Source organism: Oxyura jamaicensis, chromosome 6 (genome assembly GCF_011077185.1).
Source record: "Oxyura jamaicensis isolate SHBP4307 breed ruddy duck chromosome 6, BPBGC_Ojam_1.0, whole genome shotgun sequence".
NCBI lineage: Eukaryota > Metazoa > Chordata > Aves > Anseriformes > Anatidae > Oxyura > Oxyura jamaicensis.
Window position 1 is genome coordinate 11140672 of NC_048898.1, and position 19522 is coordinate 11160193.

The 19522-nt window shown below is 39.3% G+C and overlaps 1 protein-coding gene and 2 long non-coding RNA genes across 7 annotated transcripts in view; 1 reads left to right on the plus strand and 2 right to left on the minus strand.

The window, feature by feature from the left end:
• Nucleotides 1–19522, minus strand: part of LOC118169110 — a 177645-nt gene that overhangs the window by 149554 nt on the left and 8569 nt on the right. The window lies entirely within an intron of this gene.
• RASGEF1A (RasGEF domain family member 1A) overlaps nt 1–19522 on the plus strand; it is a 159110-nt gene that overhangs the window by 68389 nt on the left and 71199 nt on the right. The gene's annotated exons all lie outside the window — the stretch shown is intronic.
• On the minus strand, nt 1126–9592 carry LOC118169113. The gene is made up of 3 exons (XR_004751931.1): nt 9582–9592; nt 5483–5494; nt 1126–1309 (listed from the first exon to the last, which is right to left on the minus strand). It is a non-coding gene; the product is annotated as an uncharacterized LOC118169113 (long non-coding RNA).

Below are 19522 nucleotides of genomic sequence, written 5' to 3' on the forward strand. Positions count from 1 at the left end.
TATGAGTTTGTGGTGTTGCATCTCAATGCAGTACTTCACCATAGTCTTACTGAATTTCATCGTGTTGGCCTCAGACTGTCTCACCATTTGCAAAGCTCTGCTCTCACCAAGCAAGCTGACCTCTCTCAGCTTGGTGTCACTGCAGGTTTTGCTTAACCCCAGTCACGATATCTAAGACACTAAGGAGTATAAAGTGACCTGGAAATACATTCATCACTTTTGGGAAATCAGGTAAAATGATGTCCCCACTGATGAATTCTACAGGTTGATATTTTGAAGTGCCCTACAGCCACTTGGTAACTCACCTCATGGAAAGTTCACAGATACCACTGCTCTTCAAATTACAGATTCCTATCCTAAATAGCATTACAAACCACTTTCTGCTCAGTCACAATGCCATTGGTTTATTTGAAAGACATATGAAGTGAAGCTCATGAAGTAATTCTTGTTTTCAGAGGAAGCTAAATTGAGAAGAATGTGAGATCTGCCAACCTGAACCCCATTTCCTCAGCTGTGGCAACACCTTGTGGAACAGTCAAAACTGGGACAGAAATCAAGGCAAAAATTCAGCTAATTCACTTTCTTGCATTGGCCCAAGCTATCCTGTCAGGACAGAAAACTAAAAAATCTTGATTTTATCTGAGTGTAAGACTTCCTGCTGGATTAATCTCCAGCTGCTTACCTGTCCAGGTGCACCAGAAGGACGGCTGAAGCTCCCTGTGGCAGCAGGGCAGGGTAGAGCCCAGTAGCCATGGCCCATCCCATCCCTGCCGGGAGCTGGGGACACTGTGTAGCCCCAGCACTGGGCACCTCACTGGGGACAGGGACAGGCTGGGGTGACAGCCCGTGGGTGGGCCTGGCTCAGTGTGGCCACAGCCAGGACCTGGGGTCCTGGGCCAGGGGCTGAGGTGAGGGTGAGGTGAGAGGGCAGCAAGGCCTGTGGTGACCCTGGCATCAACAACTGAGTGCTGAAACTTGTGCTTTTTTCAAGCACCACAGTTATGAAGTATACAATAGATTAACAGACTTATGATTTATTATTATTTTTTTCATCTTTTTCCACTTTTCAAATTTCTAAGCTCTATGTTTGCACTCTGGTTGGCTGGGATCCCATCCATCCTCCAACACCTCAAGAGAAGTCATGCACATTTCAGCAATATTGTTGCAGTTAGTTCATGATATGCAATTAACTAACTCAGAAACTTCGTATTTACTAACACTAGTGATTATTTTGATTTCTCACTATGTCAATACTGTCATCCAAATTGCAGTCTCCTTAGTACCTGACTGCAGTTAGTCTTTCTTTTTTCTTTTTCTTTTTCTTTTTTTTTTTAAAATAAAAAAATAAAAAGAAAATAAAAACTATTGGATGCTTCAACCTCAGTCAAAGACCACAAGTCATCTCAGCCAAGCTTTCACAAAGGCAAACCTGAATCAAAGATTTGAGAGAGTTTCAACAACTCTTTGGCCTTTTTTTTTTTTTTTTTTTTTTTTTTTTTACACATAGGCCTTTACCTCTGATGAAAATCTTTAAGTCAAATTTAAAAGCAAGTTTTATCCTAGTATCTAATTCTTTCTTTAGCCCTTAAAATATGTAATCACAAAGATTCATTATTACAGCAGCCTATATTTTGTCCTCAAATATTCATTTTTATATATAGGATTAGCACATCCTTTCACAAATCAACTCCAAGGGAAGGCTTTGAAAAAAATATACTTTAGAAAAAGAGATATTTGTACTTATGTTTATCAACAAGTTCATATCTTCACAAGGAGAAGGAAGCACAAGGAGACCATGCACGCTGGTCTGAATTAATTATAGACTAAGATAACTTAGTAGGACAAAACTGAATTACTTTGGCAGAGTTGTGTTGTTAGCAGAAGTGGCGAGTTATTTACTGCAACCAATCCAACAAATGTAGATGTCTTCTTGTCTGCTCTTTATTCACCCTGAAAGACCACGCATGTCATATGATAACGGGAGCAGAAGAGGAGACATCTCCGTGTCAGTCAAAGATTTTAACTGCTATATCTCTGAGGTCTAAATCTTCCCTAACCAACGATAATTAATGCAAAAGAAAAAATTAAAACATATATACAGAACAGTAAGTAATTTTAAGGAATAAAGGTTGGAATCAGAATCAGGGTTAAAGCTTCATCATTTTCCCTACTAGACTGCTTCAGTTTATCTATATTTTTTTTATTCCAGCTGCTCTTCTTACTGCCAGTTCCTTCTTCTGGTTTGTTAAAGACAGCTTTATCACAGGGTTTGTGCTTAATGCTGGGCTTTTTATTTTGCTCCACAATTCCTTCTTCTGAATCTTAAATTCACTGCTACCATTTAAGATGCCATCTAAATTCAGCATCTTTTTTAAATAGAGAATTTGCTTCCTAATATTCAGCTTCATGTTTAGCTCTTCAAGACTGCTTCAGTATTATCTCATTTCTAGTTACTAGAAGAATCTCACTTATCCACATGGGGAATTTAATTTATATTTTCCTGCTTCATTCAGAGCTTGATTTTCTACATCTGTTAGTGAAACCACTTGATACATCATTAAGCCTTTCAGCTGACCTCTATAAAATTAGTTTTGTTTCCTGTTACATACGTTTAAGGTTTTAAGATTTGTCTCTCAATCTGCCACCAGTCTCCTAACTTTCTACCCCTCTCCCTTGTACTAAATGTTGTCAGTGGGGAAGGTAATCTCTTTGCTAATGCTGCTCCTGATACAGAGCTAAGTTGCCTTTTGTGTGTAGTGACAAATGCAAAAATGTGCTTTGCATCATTCTTTCTCATCACCTATTGACATTTTAATGACTTTTCCTGTTCCAGAATCTCTCTAGCATCATTCATATTCACTGAAGAGAGCATTCTTTGGATAAACTTTTCATCTTGAGCAGAATGTTCTTCCACTTTGCTGTCTTTAGCATACCACTAGTTTCAATCCTTTACCTATTGTATTACTACATAATCATAACACTTACACAAACTGTGCTTTTAGCTGTAAGTTTCAAAGCACCTTAAAATAGATGTATATTAATAGATAAAAAGATAATATAAATATGCTGGAAAGTTAGGTGAATAAAAACTGTGAGAGAGCATGTTTAGCTCTGCTAAACTTCTAACTACCTGAACAGGTAACTCCATAACTTTGGAGAGCAGTAAAAAATAATTTTGAAAATTACTTCCATAGTTGTGGATCTTGCCAACCAAGTCACATTCATGCAAGCCTTCCCAGATGACAGAGTCTACCCTGCCTGTTTTCAAACAATTAAAAATCTGCAGCTCTAAAAGCCAGGACAAAAAAAATGAGTTAGACCAGACCCATTACCAATATATAAAAATATGTCCCACTAGGGGAAAGCTTCACATCACTTCAAGTGTTAATAGGATTCGATGAATTATGAATAAATAATTGCTACAGAAGAAGCGACATCTCAGCCTTCACTGAATCAAGTATTCCCTGAACAGGGCATGGTAAAGCCAAAAACTAAGATACACTTCAGGCTACCAGTCTCTGGCACTGCTGTTCCCTTGCACCCCTGCACAACCACCACTTTTCTCTTGTGCTAGCACAGGCACCTGTATTGCTGCTTTGCAACTCCAAAGGCTGGTTTACAGCTAACCATTTTACACGGGTTTTATTCTGTGGGCTTGGTTGGTTGGCTGGGGTTTACCAACACCTCATTTAAAAACCTCTTGCTAGTATACATTGCAGCTTAAAATAAATGATTCTGGCTGATTCTGAAGGTTATGAAGGTACTGAGAACAGGAAGCAATATACAAAGGCCAAAAAATATTTGTTTTGCACACTTAATCACTGTTACATACAAACTTCAGTTTGACAGACAACAAACTATAAGGCAGGTAAATTATAACAAGTTTCTAGCAATATTTTGTCCTGTGGACCACCCTTTCCAGAAGTCCACATTTTGGATAAGTCAAAACTAATTGGTTTCTGCTCAGGAAGCTCAAAATAAATGCTATAGCAAAGACAATTTTTATCATTTCACTGAGCTGACTAGAATACAACATGGTTTACAGCAAAAGAAGCTGAAAGAGTAATATGATATTTTGTTTTTGAATACATTGGAATGCAATTCTTTTCTCACCCCAGTTGTAATTGACAAATGACAGTGTGGCTCTAGTATACAACAGAAGGAGACAGAAAGCCCTGTACTTTGCAGAACTAATGGAACAGATTGCTCTAAATCAGAAATGAGTTCTTTGCAATTCATCTGTTAAACTTGCACCCAAGAAGCACATTCCTTAAAAAAAAAAAAAAAAGGCAAAAATCTAACTGTCGTAGAACATTTGCTTCTATAAGTAGCTTCTTTTGCTAGATATTTTGGGTCTTCAATAACAGAATCAGAACTGATTCTGAACAAATGGGGAAAGCAAATTTGAATATTGCTTCTCTTCCATTGTGCACAATCCGAATCATTCAGCTTGGTAAGGTGAATGGATACGAGGAAACAGTCTCAAGTTAAGCCAAGGGAGTTTAGACTGGATATTATGAAGTATTTCTTCATGGAAGGGGTGGTCAAGCACTGGAACAGGCTGTCCAGGAAAGTGGTGGAGTCCCTATTCCTGGAGGTATTCAAGAGGTATGCAGATGTGGCACAAAGGGACATGGTTTCGTGATGGGTCTTGTTTAGTCAAGTTGGTGGTTGGGCTTGATGATCTTAATGGCCTTTTCCAACTTAGATGATTCTGTGATTCTAAGGTCCATACTTCACTACTGACAGTCTTTTGAATGAAATGAATGTTCAGTTTTTGCTCAGTAGAGGGTGTAAGCTCCATTCAGAAGTGGATATTTTAGAAAAGAAGTCTAAGAAGTAAAAATAGCTGTGGACATCGCATTCAGAGTGGCAGAGAAGAACATAGAATGAAGCAGCAGAGAGTCAACCAAAAAAAAAAAAGAACAGGAAGATCTGCATTGTCCAACCTGTGGCTGCCCACACCTGACATCTCACTCTGAAGGGTAGTGGTGTTCAAATATAGCACGTGCACAAAATTAGCAGGAAACCTGAAAGCCAGAAGACAAGGCAAAGACCCTTTCATCATGAGCATTGGTTTATGATTAAAACCAAACAAAAACAAAAAAAAAAAAAAAAAAACAAGGACAAACAGGAAGATAATATAGTCTGATTAAGCTTCAACATGCTCCAAAACCAGCACTACTGTTATTTAGTAATATCTTTATGAAACAGAGATAAAAGGTTTTGAGGGAAAGAATGGAGTGAAAACACCAAACTCTGAAAATAATGGACTGAAAATGTAGACGGAGTGCACTAGAGATTGCAAAATCAACATCCTTACTTTTTTTTTTTTACTCAGTAGCTAAGCACACATAATCTAATGGCGTCACCCTGTCACCACAAACACATCTCAAATAAAGTTATCATCACTTTAGCATATCTATGAACTCTAAACCAAGGAACTTCAAAGTACTTCCCTCCCTGTTTTGGATCTCACTACCAAGTCAAAACACTGGAGCACATTCATATCTGGGAATTTGAGCCTGTCTGTCTTCCCACCAACAAGAACCTATTCTAAGAGGTTCTGACCGTGACTCATTTCTCAAGTGCACATAATGGGCCAGTTTGCACTCAAAGCTGGCGCATCCTGTTCTTGATTACATAAATAAAGGGGTCAATTTAAGTCTTTTTTTTTTTTTTTTTTTTCCCTTAAAGTGATTGCTGTACTAATGAAAGATGCCAAAATGACAGCTCCATAAGATAAGTTTCACCATTAATCACTGGGTGGAAACAGTTCAGCACAAAAGTCAGCAGAGCAGACTGCAGAAGCAGCCGTGGCATTTCTCTTCTTACCGTCCTGCCAATACATCTGAGCCAGCAGCGATTCCCCAGGCAATTGCTTTCCTTGCTTTGTCTTCTCAGATGATATTCCAAAGCATGTCAGCCAGGGTTGTTTCATTTTTTTGTTGTTCAAGGTGGAAAGATACTTCAGTAATCCCAATATCTCACCCCAAACTGATCATCCATTTCATGTAGATTAATCAGACAACAGTCAATTGTAATTACTTCATTTTCCATTGAAATCTGTATTGCACACCTATTTTCATCTCTTGAGCTGATTTCAAGTCAGCACTTCTAGGGTACTGTGCCAAACTAGCTTGCAATCAGTAATAAATTCATAAACTAAACTTTTAACAATGCTCATGTTATTAAAATGGGCTGGAGATGGGAAGTGGAATTTGCTGATTTATTCAAATTTCATGGATTTCTCTGTAACCAATTACCATTGAAATTTCAGCCTGCTTTTTAGCATCCCAAATGACAGAAGTTTTAAGAGTTACCGAAGGACTTTCTGAGAGCTCAGAAGGAAGTCTTGTGGTCTGTTAACACACAGGGAAGCTACAGCTAGTTGGAATGCAAAATAACATTAAACTGCAATCATCCTCTGAAGAAAAATATACGAAGCAAAATGTTAATTCACAATCCATGACAAATTTGTCTAACTGATGAGCAGTTCCAGACCAATAGCCTTAAGCTTCCAAATTCTTTCTGCTCACAAAATTAAATGAGACATATGGAAATGGAAAGCAACAAAAGCTGCAAACATGAAAAATGGGAACAAACACACAATTAAAGGCATCTGAGAGTTCATGTCCTTTACTGCCTCCTCAGAACAGACTGTCTGGAAAACTAGATATATAGCAGTAATGACGGGTCATAACTGAAGAACTGAAAAATAACAACATCTCCCTGAATGGACCTGATGCTTACCCCAAACAAAAATTCTGCATTCCCTGAATTGGGAAATGGGTGCCAAATTTTAACCAGATCTTGAGATAACAGCAAGAACATTATTTTTTTTTAATATTAGAGCACAGGCATACAGGAACTTTGCCTAGTGAGATCCCCTACATACAAGAGTTTTACTGAGATTCTTCACTCTCAAGTGAGGTTAGCAGCTTGCCTGTGCTGTGAAACACAGCTGCAGGCAGCCAGAGCATGGTGCTGCAGCCAGAGGTTGCCAGCTTGCCATGGTGAGGTCCCACTGCCTAGCAGTGCAGAAACCTAGCACCTGGGAGTCACAGCGTGGAGACAGGGCACAGGAATTGGGTTCATAATTTTACCAAAGCATGTGAAGAGGCTCACTACAGAAGGACAAGGGGTTTGTGAAATTCCCCAGGAGCAATGCAGGTGAATTTCTCTGTTCTGCCCTTGCAGGTAGGCTATCTCTCTGCTTTCTCCTTCACATGTCTAAAAGATACCTTACTACCTTGAAAATGGAAAGCATGAGTTTAGGCCAAAGAACAGACTCTGTTACCTCTACAGGAATCCCTGTCATGATTAGCCCAAATTCCCATTCCCTATTTTCACATTCTTTCTACCACATCGTGCAACAGTGCTGTGCCCGCTTACTTCTCCTTTTTGCCAAACAATAGCTGCATTTCAATGATGCTTTACAAATGTGTTCCTGGACTGTGCAGCCCTTTGAATGAAATGCCTTAAATACATATACAATATGCCGTGAGTATTGTCAAGGAAACCCTAGCTCTGAAATGCAGCAGTTGCTAAGAAACACCACAGCAGAAGGGGAACAGGGCAGACCAGCAACTTGTTTACTGGCAAATATATACATATTTATGATACTCATCTTTATCATTTGGGGTACTTGCATCTCAAACCAAACCTATACATTCTTAACAACCAGTTCTAATCTAATTTTCTTCCTGAAAAAATCCATATGTATCTTAACATTTCTGAATCAACGGCCCCATTTTCCCCATGCTTGCCATAGCTCACCATCACCCCAAGGAGCTGACTGACCTGCAGGAATTCACTTCCACTCTCCATGGGCTCCAGCAGATTTTGTATCAAGCCTTTTGAAACAGAGAGATGTTTTCCAAAAACACAGTTTCTGTTTACTTTCAACCAAGGGAATTATTTGTATAGCTGCTTGAACAAAGCACCTAGAGGAAATCAGCATTCCTGAAAATTTTGCAAGCAATAAGCCACACAAGAATAGGACATACTGTATATGTAAGCTGCTCAGGTTAATAAAAGAATGTTGTCAGAAGCCACACGCTCATCCTCTGACTTTATTGCAAAATGGAAAGAATTTCCTCAATGTAACTGAGACAAATGAATAAGTGAGATTCAAGTGCAGACAAAAAGAGAGCAATACAAATTTTTACAAGCACAACCATCCACTTCCAGAACAACAGGAGAAAGCACAGATTAGGAAAACTTGACTATAGTTGCCAAGTCAAATGGTTAGAAAGTGCAACATAATATAATAGAAAGCAAATAACCCAAAACCAAAAAAACAAAACAACAAAAACTATACCACTTGAATTTTGTTCTTTTCTACACACATACCATGTTAGGAATTGCATGATAAAGACTGCAAGAAAGCCCTTTTTTTTTTCCAAATAGCATTCAATAGCTTAAAACATTCAATTTTTCCATGCATTTCTCCAAGGCAGTAAAATTCCCAGTTTGTAACATGTGAGACAGAGGTTTCACAAAACTGCCATGCTCACTAGAAAAAGCTATCCTGTACCTAAATGAACCAGAGAACCTGCAGAAAACACTGCAGTAATTAAGGAGTAAAGAATAACACAGAAAAAGGCAGAAGCTGCAAAAGCTATAAAAGCAACATCAAAATGGAAGCTCTCAATTTGTTAACACTTGACATTGCACATCTAATAATATTCATGTAAAATACAGCCTTTGTGCATTAGAACAAATGTGAAAAAAATGAGTTTTAGCATCTGGCTCTATACTGGCACCACTGTGAGTCTGCAGCAGAATCAACCAGTTTGTTGAAAATGTTGATAACTTACTCCCATTGTAAAACTCCACAGAAAAAAATCAATTTCAAAAACCTTTCATTCCAAAATATGTATATATATTTTTAAAAAATTCAGTATGATGACTTTTTTTTCTCCAAAGTTCATTTTTAGACTGCAATTTACATCAAAGAAAGCAAACCAAAAACCCAACTGTGAGCAACCCTTTCTGATTTAATGGAAAATACAGCATTTTGACTACAAAGGCTACAAAGGCAGCTAGAGCTGTTGTCATTCTTTCAAGGGGATAAAAATGCACTTAGCAGGACTCATATGTGGCCCCAAATGGGTTGGAATTTCATAAGGAACATTTGGATTAGCACATGCCCAACACACTTATTCTCTCATGCCCAGGCACACGATGAAGGTTTCGTGCATTGTGTGCATCCCACTGCCCAGCTGCAGCCACCCAGGAGTGCCACTGTGCTCCCAAAAACCCACTCTGCAGCACACAAAGTCCCTCTGTCACTCAGGCTACCTGTGCAGCACCTGCCCAGCAAACTCAGTGCTTTCTGCTTTTAATGAACTCATCAGGTGCAGGATGTGAACCCACAGCCCCTCAAAAAAACATGTCCATCTGGGAAATCCCCAGAAAATATGACAACCCTGTTCTTGCTGCATTATAAAGGCCTGCTACAAAGCACGCTAATATTGAATGAAATGGCCACTTGAATGTTTTACCAGAAGAAAAACCCTGTATTTGTTTCTGAATTTCTTATGAGAAATAGCTGAGATTAAAAGTAAGCACTCTACAAAAACAGTAACGCAAGTCAGAAAAAAACAAACAAACAAAAAAAACTTAAGAACTTGTAATAGGAAGTGTCTGTAAATTTTACTAATTCAATGCTGTTGATGATCTTGATATCAATGATACCCATAACAACTATCACAAGAGTAGAAGCTGTCCATTAGCAAGTACACAGAGACCTATTTGTAAAAACTCCCCTTGCCAAGTTGAGATTTTGATGTCATCATAAAGAGAATTAGATTAAGAAAATTGTCATGAGCCCAATTATGACTCCATTCCATGTCCATTTTCAACAGTAAATTAAAAGGTAAAAAAAAAAAAAAAATACAAATTTTCCATCACCCACTTTTTATAAGCTTGATGCTTCATCATTATATTGTGATTATCTGGGAATAGAAATTTTATAGTGAAAAGGTTGCTTTTAATATTACTGGTCATAAGAAAGTGAGTATGAATAATAGGATCTTGAATAGCTGGGGAAAAATTCATTATATCTGTCAGGGACAGATAAGCATTCATGAACAGATTCCTAAAGTGCAGATGGGTTCCAAGGGAATGTGATCTGTCAATCACTCCAGTGGCTTTGGGAGACAAGTCTGCTGAATGGACATGTTATCTTCCAAGTAAGCGGTTAAAAAATGTAGGTGCTCTTAATCTGACTCTAATAGAGTTCACCGGGTAAAACCAAGATGACATTTTTAATGCTCCACAAATGTATATTAAAAATATATAGTATGGAGATCTACAACATAAAAATTACTTCTCATGCTAATAGTCGTTACCCAAGCAATAAATTGGCAAATCTGCTAGGAAGGAACAAATATGCTCTACTGTGAACAAATTGAAGTTTCTACCCCAGAGCACAAGCCAAACTTGGAGAAAAGAAATGAGTGATTTAGCTCCACTCTTGTATAGTAAAACCAGAAGCAGAGAGCAGGAACGCTGGGAGGCTTCTAGTCAAGAATGCAGATGAAAACCTTGTCTAAAATTTAGCGAAGTATCTGTGTTTTAGAGCCCTTCCTCAAATAATCCTGCACAGTTACTTGATGGTAACTTGAACACCTAAGAATTTCTGTCATTGCTTGCTTCCTTAGGAAATTGATATATAATCATATAATCTTTGTGATTTTAGAGTTTTAAATGTCCAAGGAGGTCAGAGGTTTTAGGGACCAGCCTTTTCCATCACAATATTCCTTAAATGTGATTTGAAACTGTTCTGGAAGCCTTGATTTGAACCATGAACTACATAGGAAAATAGTACATGCTCACTAGATCTAATATATTAGGTGTATTAGAGCACTGAACTCATCTAGAGGCAATTAGGGACAGAAGATGAGAAACACAGGTATAAAATTAAGAAAAGGTTCAGCGACTGAAATTACAAGCTGTGTGCTACAGAAATTAAGGTGACACTATTCAAAGACCATTTGCTGATGCCTATCGATAAACAGGCAGAAGAGCTTTTTGCCCTGTGTGGATTTATCTTTACAGGACCTAGCCAAAAGGAAGCTATCAAGATAGTTGGTACATTAGCTGTTAGTTTTCTGAAAATCACTTAAAAATAGGAATCCTTCAGTATCCAGCATGATCTTCCCAGCAACTTTCTTAGAGCTGTAATTCACTGATAAGAGCTACATGGAACCAGTGTATTATCACATCTCTTCATCAGTTCTGTAGCTTCAGAAACATTTATTTCCTGAGGCCACTGAGAGAATTTCAGCTTCCCCCAGCCACGTCAGCAGTCGGAGCTGCAAGTTGTGTACCTGACGGCACCTGGGACGCGGCTACCTGTATCAGCCAGTGTCAGCTCTCCCACTCCAGTACTCACTCCTGCAATGCTGCCATGGCCTGAGGCAGGCCAGGATTGAGGGAGATCCCCCAGGGCATCATTACAGGCTGTGTAGTGACTGCTCTGGAAGTCAGAGAGCTAACACAGCTGTCAGTGAAACCCTTGGCTGTTCTTTGGCCACCTTTGGGTTCCTTGCAAATACAGCATTCACTGCAACCTTAGTCAGAGCTCAGCATTTCTCAGATGTGGTAAATATATCTTATTAAAGTTATCAATGTAAGAAAGCTATAGGAGAAGTATGATCTGCTTCAGAGATGGACAAAATGTACATTTTATGTCTGAATTCATTTGAGCACCTTACTGCTATGGTTCTTGAACTGCAGTCACAGAAGTGTGACAGACCCCCGGAGTCAGATATCCTGCTCTCACGAACTGTAACTATGGACACATAGGCCCACAGAAATTGTTTCTGATTACTCAGCTAATTGTTTGGTACCATATATGACTTAGATAGACTGACAACAGCATGCAGATTTGAATAAACATTTCTTATTTTAGCTCTCACAAGGTTTCATGAAGCTGCCTAACATTCAGGTTATATATTCAATGCTCTTATATTATTTCTCAGCTGAAGCATAGGAAAAGGGGGGCACAGAGAGTTTGAACCATCTACATGAAACCACACAAGAAATCTGGCAAAGCAAAGGAATAGAAGAAGGAAGCAGGAGGCTGGACTAGATGACTGCTTGAGATCCTACCACAAGTACCCCATAATCCCATGAATTTGTCATTCCCATAGCCTTTTGTATTATTCCCATAGCCTTTTGTACTATTCCCATAGCCCTTTGTACTAGTCCTAAACATAAGTATAATGCCATTGCAGGAAACCTAGCTGCAGAACTTCTTTTACAGAAAATAAATAGACACAGAACCTTGCTTTGTGTTAGTCATGTACTGTATTAGACTAGTATTGAATTCAAACTTTGAAATAAGAACAAAATCTCAGGGATTAGCTCTGATATTCATACTTGCTACCTGTATACTTCATCCCATAATCTCCTCTTTTGGACTGCTTTACTTGCATCCTACACAGCCAAAGGACTCAGGACAGCCAAAGCTGAATGAAAGGATTTGATGAACAGCAGGCACAGAAAAAGCAAGCAAAATAATCTCAGGCTTCTTGAACTCACATCGGCCAGGACGATCATAATGTCTGTCACCAATCTTGTTTTTCAGCCTTTATTAGCCAGACATTTCATCTGCTGTCCAAGGCTTCAGCTAGTGACTTTGTTCTCTCATTTTATGTCAGACATGATATGTAGCTATGAAGAATGATTACTGTAGCTATTTTTCAAGTGGATCTTCACCTAATACATATATCAATTCTCAGTTCAGCAGCTGAACGTTGTGTATGTTTGCATGAGGAACTAACAGCTCAGAAGAGGGCATTACATACTGCAACATAAAGAAATATGAGTTTCTTAGTCATCTGCATACCTTTTCAAATTATTGCTGCATATCAGGTCAGTATACGATAACCATACCATAATATGTTTTGAGATGGGCAGGCACCCTTCTCAGCAAAATAACCACCTGCTTAGCAGGATCCGAACAAACAAAAAACATAAAACCTTTCTTAAATAGACCAGGCTAAAGTCCCAAAACATGCAAGCACAGCGCACATATGTAAAATTTTATTTACACAGGGGGCAATTCCCTGCAGGTTGTGTTTCTTAAGCCACTCTGCAGGGGCAGCAAGGGAAGGAAGTGTTTGCAGAGCAGCTGTGGGGGAACAATGGGAGGAAGAAGCATCCTGCGGCTGCCAGCCCTGCGGGACGTCCCCATTGTGTCACACCTTCCGCAGGGGCCGGGGACAGGAGGAGCAGCAAGCCTCTGGAAGCAAGGACAAGTTGTGCACTCCGCACATGGTCGCTGGTTTCTTACACAATGAGGAGCACAGCAGCCCACCCCTGCCACCGCCTAAGTGATGCCTGATGGCTTATACTAGCCTAAGCCCCTGTCAGCTCAAGAAAATGATTTCCCTACAGTATTTACTGTTGTTGCCTCTGCACACAGCTTACAGATGCTTAAACAACCTGAGAAAAGTTATCCCTCCTTCTGCAAACAGTTTCCATGGCTATTTAGCATTCCTTTAATACACATTTTTGTGGCACCTACTATACAAAAGCTGGGGCTGAGCTGAAGCTGACTAAGGAAGGTGGCTGCTTGACGGCATTTTCACAGATTTCTCTTTATAGTAGCAATATTCAGGAAAATAATTAAATAAATAAAAAGCATCTCTCCGCATATTTCAGCAGTTGATGGCTTCTCAAACCCTAAAATCATTCTTGATAGAAACAGAAATTATAGTGCAAAGACGGAAACATTTTAGACATAAGTACAGGCACAGAAACAGAAATTACTGATGAGTAAAAACTGATTCCTTTTGCTAAGGAAATGCAAACACTTTGAAGAGATCAGATTGTGTTGTGGTATGCCATTAGAAAGCTGATGAAGTTTGAAGCTCTGCAGAGGCAGAAGAGCTAGTTCTGACAGAAACATGCTGACTAAGAAAAATCCCCTTCTATATTTAAAAATTGCAGCAGATGGTGCTAGCAGTGGGATGCTGCACCAAGTTGTTATGACTGTGGGCACTCTCATCTATCACTGGAAGTCTTGAAATGCTGTCACCCCACTGCAGGTCTCCACCTGAACTCTGCAAAATGCTCCGAGTATGAATATGATTTATTGGGTACCAAGTGCCTCTGGGTCAGGCTTCATTGGAAAAGCTTCAAAAATTACATTCCTATGGTCTGGGAGAACTTGGGATGTCTTTAGGATAGGCAGGATGCTGGAGAGCTGTACCCTGTATTCACTACACAAAACTGTTCCCCTCCTAACCACATAAAGCCGGTAGCTTTTGGAGGTCAGGGGTATTTCTGCATGGCGTAACAGAGATGCTGCAGCCCATGAGCATGCCAGAAGGTGTGCAGGGCTGCCACATGGGGCACCATGGAGAGGACAGTTCATGACTGCGGAAGGTGCCTACCAGCAGACACAAGCTGCATCTTCAGCCTTCCCAGTGCCACGAGGCATGTGGGTTTGGGGGCCTTCACCCAATGTGAGGGGGCATGAGCACGGGCTTTCAGACACATCAGCTAGCAAAATCATCCACAGCCTGAATGTGCTGCCAGCCTCTCCTCCTCCTCCTGGCAGAGGGGAAGGCATGAGGGATGCTTGCAGCCTCCCCGCCTGCTCACGCCACCCACGCTGCCTGCAGCAGCACGGCTCCCTCCCACTCCGCAGCGCTCCACCGCAGTGCCAGGGAGCTCAGCTCTCTCTGCATGAAGGTGTGAGCAGGCTCACACCCACGCCAAGGCTCAGAATCACACCATCATGCAGCTACCCCTCCTGGTCACCTCTGCTCTCCAGCAGCATCTGCAATCATCTGAACAGAACGAGCCAAATCAGTGGAGAAATTCCCTCCCTGCTTTCTGAAAAACCCACAGTATTTTTTATGAGTTATTAAGCACACAGCCCTGCTGAGTGATGATTTTGGAGTTACAAAGGTATTCGCTGCAGGAATTTTTTATTCTTTCTCACACTTGCCATGGCAACCAGGGTATCGAAGAGCTTCAGAGTAAGACAGTGCCTCACAGTATCTAAAATAATGTTTGTGGTACAAATGACTTGTTTCTATAATGGATTAAACATTTTTAAAGCTGTCTTAGAAAAATTAGCTGAAGAAAACAAAGCCTACAGAGCACTATTTTTTTCTGCCTACTTTAACAAAAGAACATGAATATAGCCTACATAAATAGAATTAGAGGACCAGAACTCTAATAAAGAGAATGGCTGCAAAACAGGACCCAGCGTATTTTTCTTAAAGCTACTGGGCACCTAATGGAACTGGCAAAAGTACAAGAAAAATCTCTTCATCTTTTAAATGTGATTTTGTGTAGGATTTATGGGAATGCATTCACTCAGGTTTCTCTCTTTTTCTGGGGGCAAAGCTCAAAGTTCAGGATCCTGCCCTTCTCATATCTTATCTGCATGCCAGCAGCCGATGACTCTCTTCAGGTGTACAAGAAAACAGAGAAATACAGGGGAAAGATGACATACCTACCATGCTGCATATTTGTGGAGGGAAGGAATCGATAGCTGAAGGACTCCCTTCACCAAAGTATGGATGAAGCCTGTAGAATTTATCTCGCACACAATCACAATAAAGCAGGAGATTTTCTCATTCCTAAAATAACAGAAATTATTAATGTAGTATTAAGAATTTGGTATACCTTTTGGGATCAGGATACCGTTGGTAGACATGTTTCATGTTTCTAGCTATGAACCTCTCATGTTAGAAATTCTTCTGAAAAAAGAACTGTCAAAATCATACTGATCTCCGTCAGAAGAGGCTACGCCATTAGCAGGCACCATCTTGCCCTTCTTTTGGTATCCTTGCTGAGGAAACAGATCTGTCTCCATAATTCTTATTTGAGCAAAGATAAATTATGTGCCCTAGGTAACATCTCATGACAGTGCTTTCAACCAGTTAGCTATAGAAATGCTTTTCAACTCTAAATTGATTATAGATATACCTTCTTTTGTCTTCATTCATTCCCATACTGTAGACCACAGAAAATGGGATGACTGAAGTCTCTTCTTCCATTTTTGGAAGATCAAACCACCAACAGGCTCTTAGTGACCAGAAGATTAAAGAATAAGATAGGGCACACCTCCTCTCTCATCCTTCTTTTGGTATTTTAGGATGAAAACTGGTGGTGAAATGAAAATAAAACTCTTAAGAGTGGTCTGGAAATAGCTTTTAGGCTTTCTGAGCAGTGTGACAGAAAATTAGGGAAAGGACTCTATTCTCAGCTATTAATAAATGTAATTTCCAAGAATGAAAAATAATGAATACTTCCACTAATGAGCACTTCCCAAACACTTTCACACTAGCATTGACTCTATTATTCGTTTGCTGTAGAACTACAGTTATCTACTCTTATGCAAATTAAAGCCAGAGTGAAGAACAAATAGACCATTTCTATCCAAATCATGACAGATTCTTGAGTTACCAACAGTTATTATATTATCTGATATGAACAATTCAAATCCAGGGGCAAAAAAAAAAAAAAAAAAAAAAAAAAAAAAAAAAAAAACGCAAAAAAAACACCAGACAGTATTGAACACAGATTTCTCACAGACTGATTTTATGAAACGAATCACAATGTGCCAAAAAAAAAAAACAAATTCTATCCTTCTGTACCAACTAAATTTTGGAAAACAGTCAAAATCTAATCATCTGATAATTGTGTTACTGCCCATTGTAAAACAAAAGCAATTTTGCCATCCAACACTAATATCTTTTTGCATTATCCTAAAAAACATTTATTATTGTCTATTGCTGGAATAAGTTCATTTATTTCTTTCCTTTTTTTAATGTTGTTTTAGTAGTCCATAATGTACAATGGGAAGGAGGCTTCTTACTTCTGAAGAACAGTATTTCCATGGCAATACCAATCATCTATAGAAACAATCTCCTATCATCTTTTCCCAACACCTATGACTGTTGGAGCTTTGATTAAAATAAGTTAATAAAATTCCGTACAAAGAATATATTCACAATAGAGATTTCATTGCTTCCTTTATGTATCTTAAAGATTCTTGGTTTTTATAAGAGCATTTGGGTCATAACATCTCTTAAGTAATTAGAAGCTTTTTAATTAGACGCAGGTCCATGCAATGTTGGCACACTTTTTCAGAAAAAAAAAACTCAACTGTGTAAACTCTTCCTGAAGCCACAAGGAGCAGAGGACCACATCTACAAGACCAAAATATTTGCTGTCACTTCTTTTGCATATATGTTAACAAAAAAAAAATCCTGTTGTAAAACCAGTTAAATTAGGGGGTTTGGTTTGGTTTTGAAAATCACAGTAGGTGTGAAGAATAGGCACACGGCAGGACTAGTACCATTTGCTCGTGCTTTTAACTTTAATACCATAATACTGGCCATCGTTAGAAACACGTGCCCTATTCCCCTGTCCACAAAGCAAAATCTGTCACCAATGGCAAAGAAAATGCTGAAGTTCAATTATTATGCTGTTGGTCTTAAACCTGCAGTTGATTTTCACTGTATCAGAAAGACAGTGTGACTGACATAAAAATGAAGATATTTTGACACAGCAAACTGATTATTTTATTTCTACCCCTCACTGATAATTATCCCACTCTCAATCTGATCCAGCGAAGAAGGAACAGAAAGGCTTATTATAAAGTCAAGCATATGGCACCGATCAAAAGAATTTAACTTTCTTTTTCCAGGCTAAAATTCTTTTCTTTGGTAAGACCAGAAAACAGCATTGATCTGCTGCTTTCCTCTTCATGTTTCACTTCGGCAGGATTACAGCAACTCAACTTCATTGTCAGCAATGGACATGGTCCTTATCAGACAGACAGCAGTAGCCAGTGAACAAAGTCTCAGACCTCTCCTGCATCCATGTGCCCTCATACATGCGTTTGTTTCCTCAGAGAACACAGAGATACAGAATAGCAATATAACTTCATCTCATTCTTTCGTAACACAAAAGCAGTCTCAGAATTCAATAAAAACAGAAATCTTAACTGAGATCTTCTTCCAGAAGTTTCTGTATAGACAGAAATCTAGAAGGAAAAGGAGGAGGAAGAAGGAGGAAACCTTGACAGCAAATTGATGAAGGAGGCTCCATGTGAAAGGAGCAGAAACAGACTTGGAGAAGTGAAAACTGCCCTGGCTTCTCTCCCTGCAGACTGGGGTGCAGGCCTCCAGTGCCCCGAGAATCCTCACAATTTTCCTCCACACAAGATGCCTTCTGCACCATTAACACTCTCTTTTCCCCTTCAGATACACCTGGTTCTGATCCTTTATAAAAGTTGAGGCTCAGCAAGAAACAAATCCCTAACGGATAAACCAGAGAGAGAACCCCGTGGCACATCACAGCCCAGAGAAGGAACCAAGTATTGCCTCTCCCCAGAAGAAATTGCCTTTCCAGAACATCATACAGGCAGCTAAGAGTCCCCTTGCTCCTGCCTACATGTAACTGTGTGAGAAACCATTTCCTGTTACCAGTCAATACAGAAACTCCAACCTATTAATACATATTCCCAGATATCAGAAACTTAAGAAAATAAGCTTAAAACCTTGAATTGAATTTACAGTGCTTTTGCATGGTGGCTACAGCCATCAGTCTTCAGGCTGTTCAGAGGATATCCTTCCATAGCAGGTTTTGTACAGGGAACAACTTAGTATCAGTAACCTCTATGTTAAACTGCAGGAAGAGTAACACTGCATCGGTAAGGACCAGTACCGTGCATTTGTTTTTCAGCAGGCAATAACAAACAACATAAACCATTAAACACATTGTAGCATTTTGAAAGACAAAGACACTGTGTAAACTGATGGTGCATGCCGAAAAATCTCCTCCCCTGAAAAATGTGAGGAATTTGCATTGATGGCTTCACACATTACATATGGTTCAGTGACATCTCTCATTCCACAGCAATCAAAAGTTGCTGGGGGAAGGGGCAGAAGAGAGAGAGAGAAGACAGATGACTAATTACAATGACTGAAATAATACATACTAATGAGGATTTACTCTCTTGATCACTTGCACATGCAAATATACACCTGAATCAATAATATATACAAATACTTCAAGATTTTCTACAATAATTTCTGTATAATTTTGGTCATGGTTCCCTCACTAGTTTTTCTTTCTCATTTAATTTCATTGGGAAATCTGGAGTAAGCTATTATTGAGCAAAATAGAACATATTCTTTTGTATGCTTTGCATGAAGAAGAGATGGAATATAAAATTGTAATCAAAAGATGGCGTGCTAAGGAGAAGGTTATTAAGGCTGCAGAATGATTTCATTAATCACTGCATGTAGAAGTAAAGTATTCCAAAGCTAGGAAAGTCTTCAGTTAAGCAGGTCTATACAGTCTTGATTTCCTGCTCTGTGAGTGTTATGAACCAGCCCTCAAACAGTGTAACCATACCTTGCTTGCTGCACACACAACCAGCAGCGCTCGGTGAACCGGTCGTCAATTAGCACTTTGGTTCAGTCTCTCTGTTTGGTGTAAAATGCCACGTAATGATGTAAGATTTAATGACAAA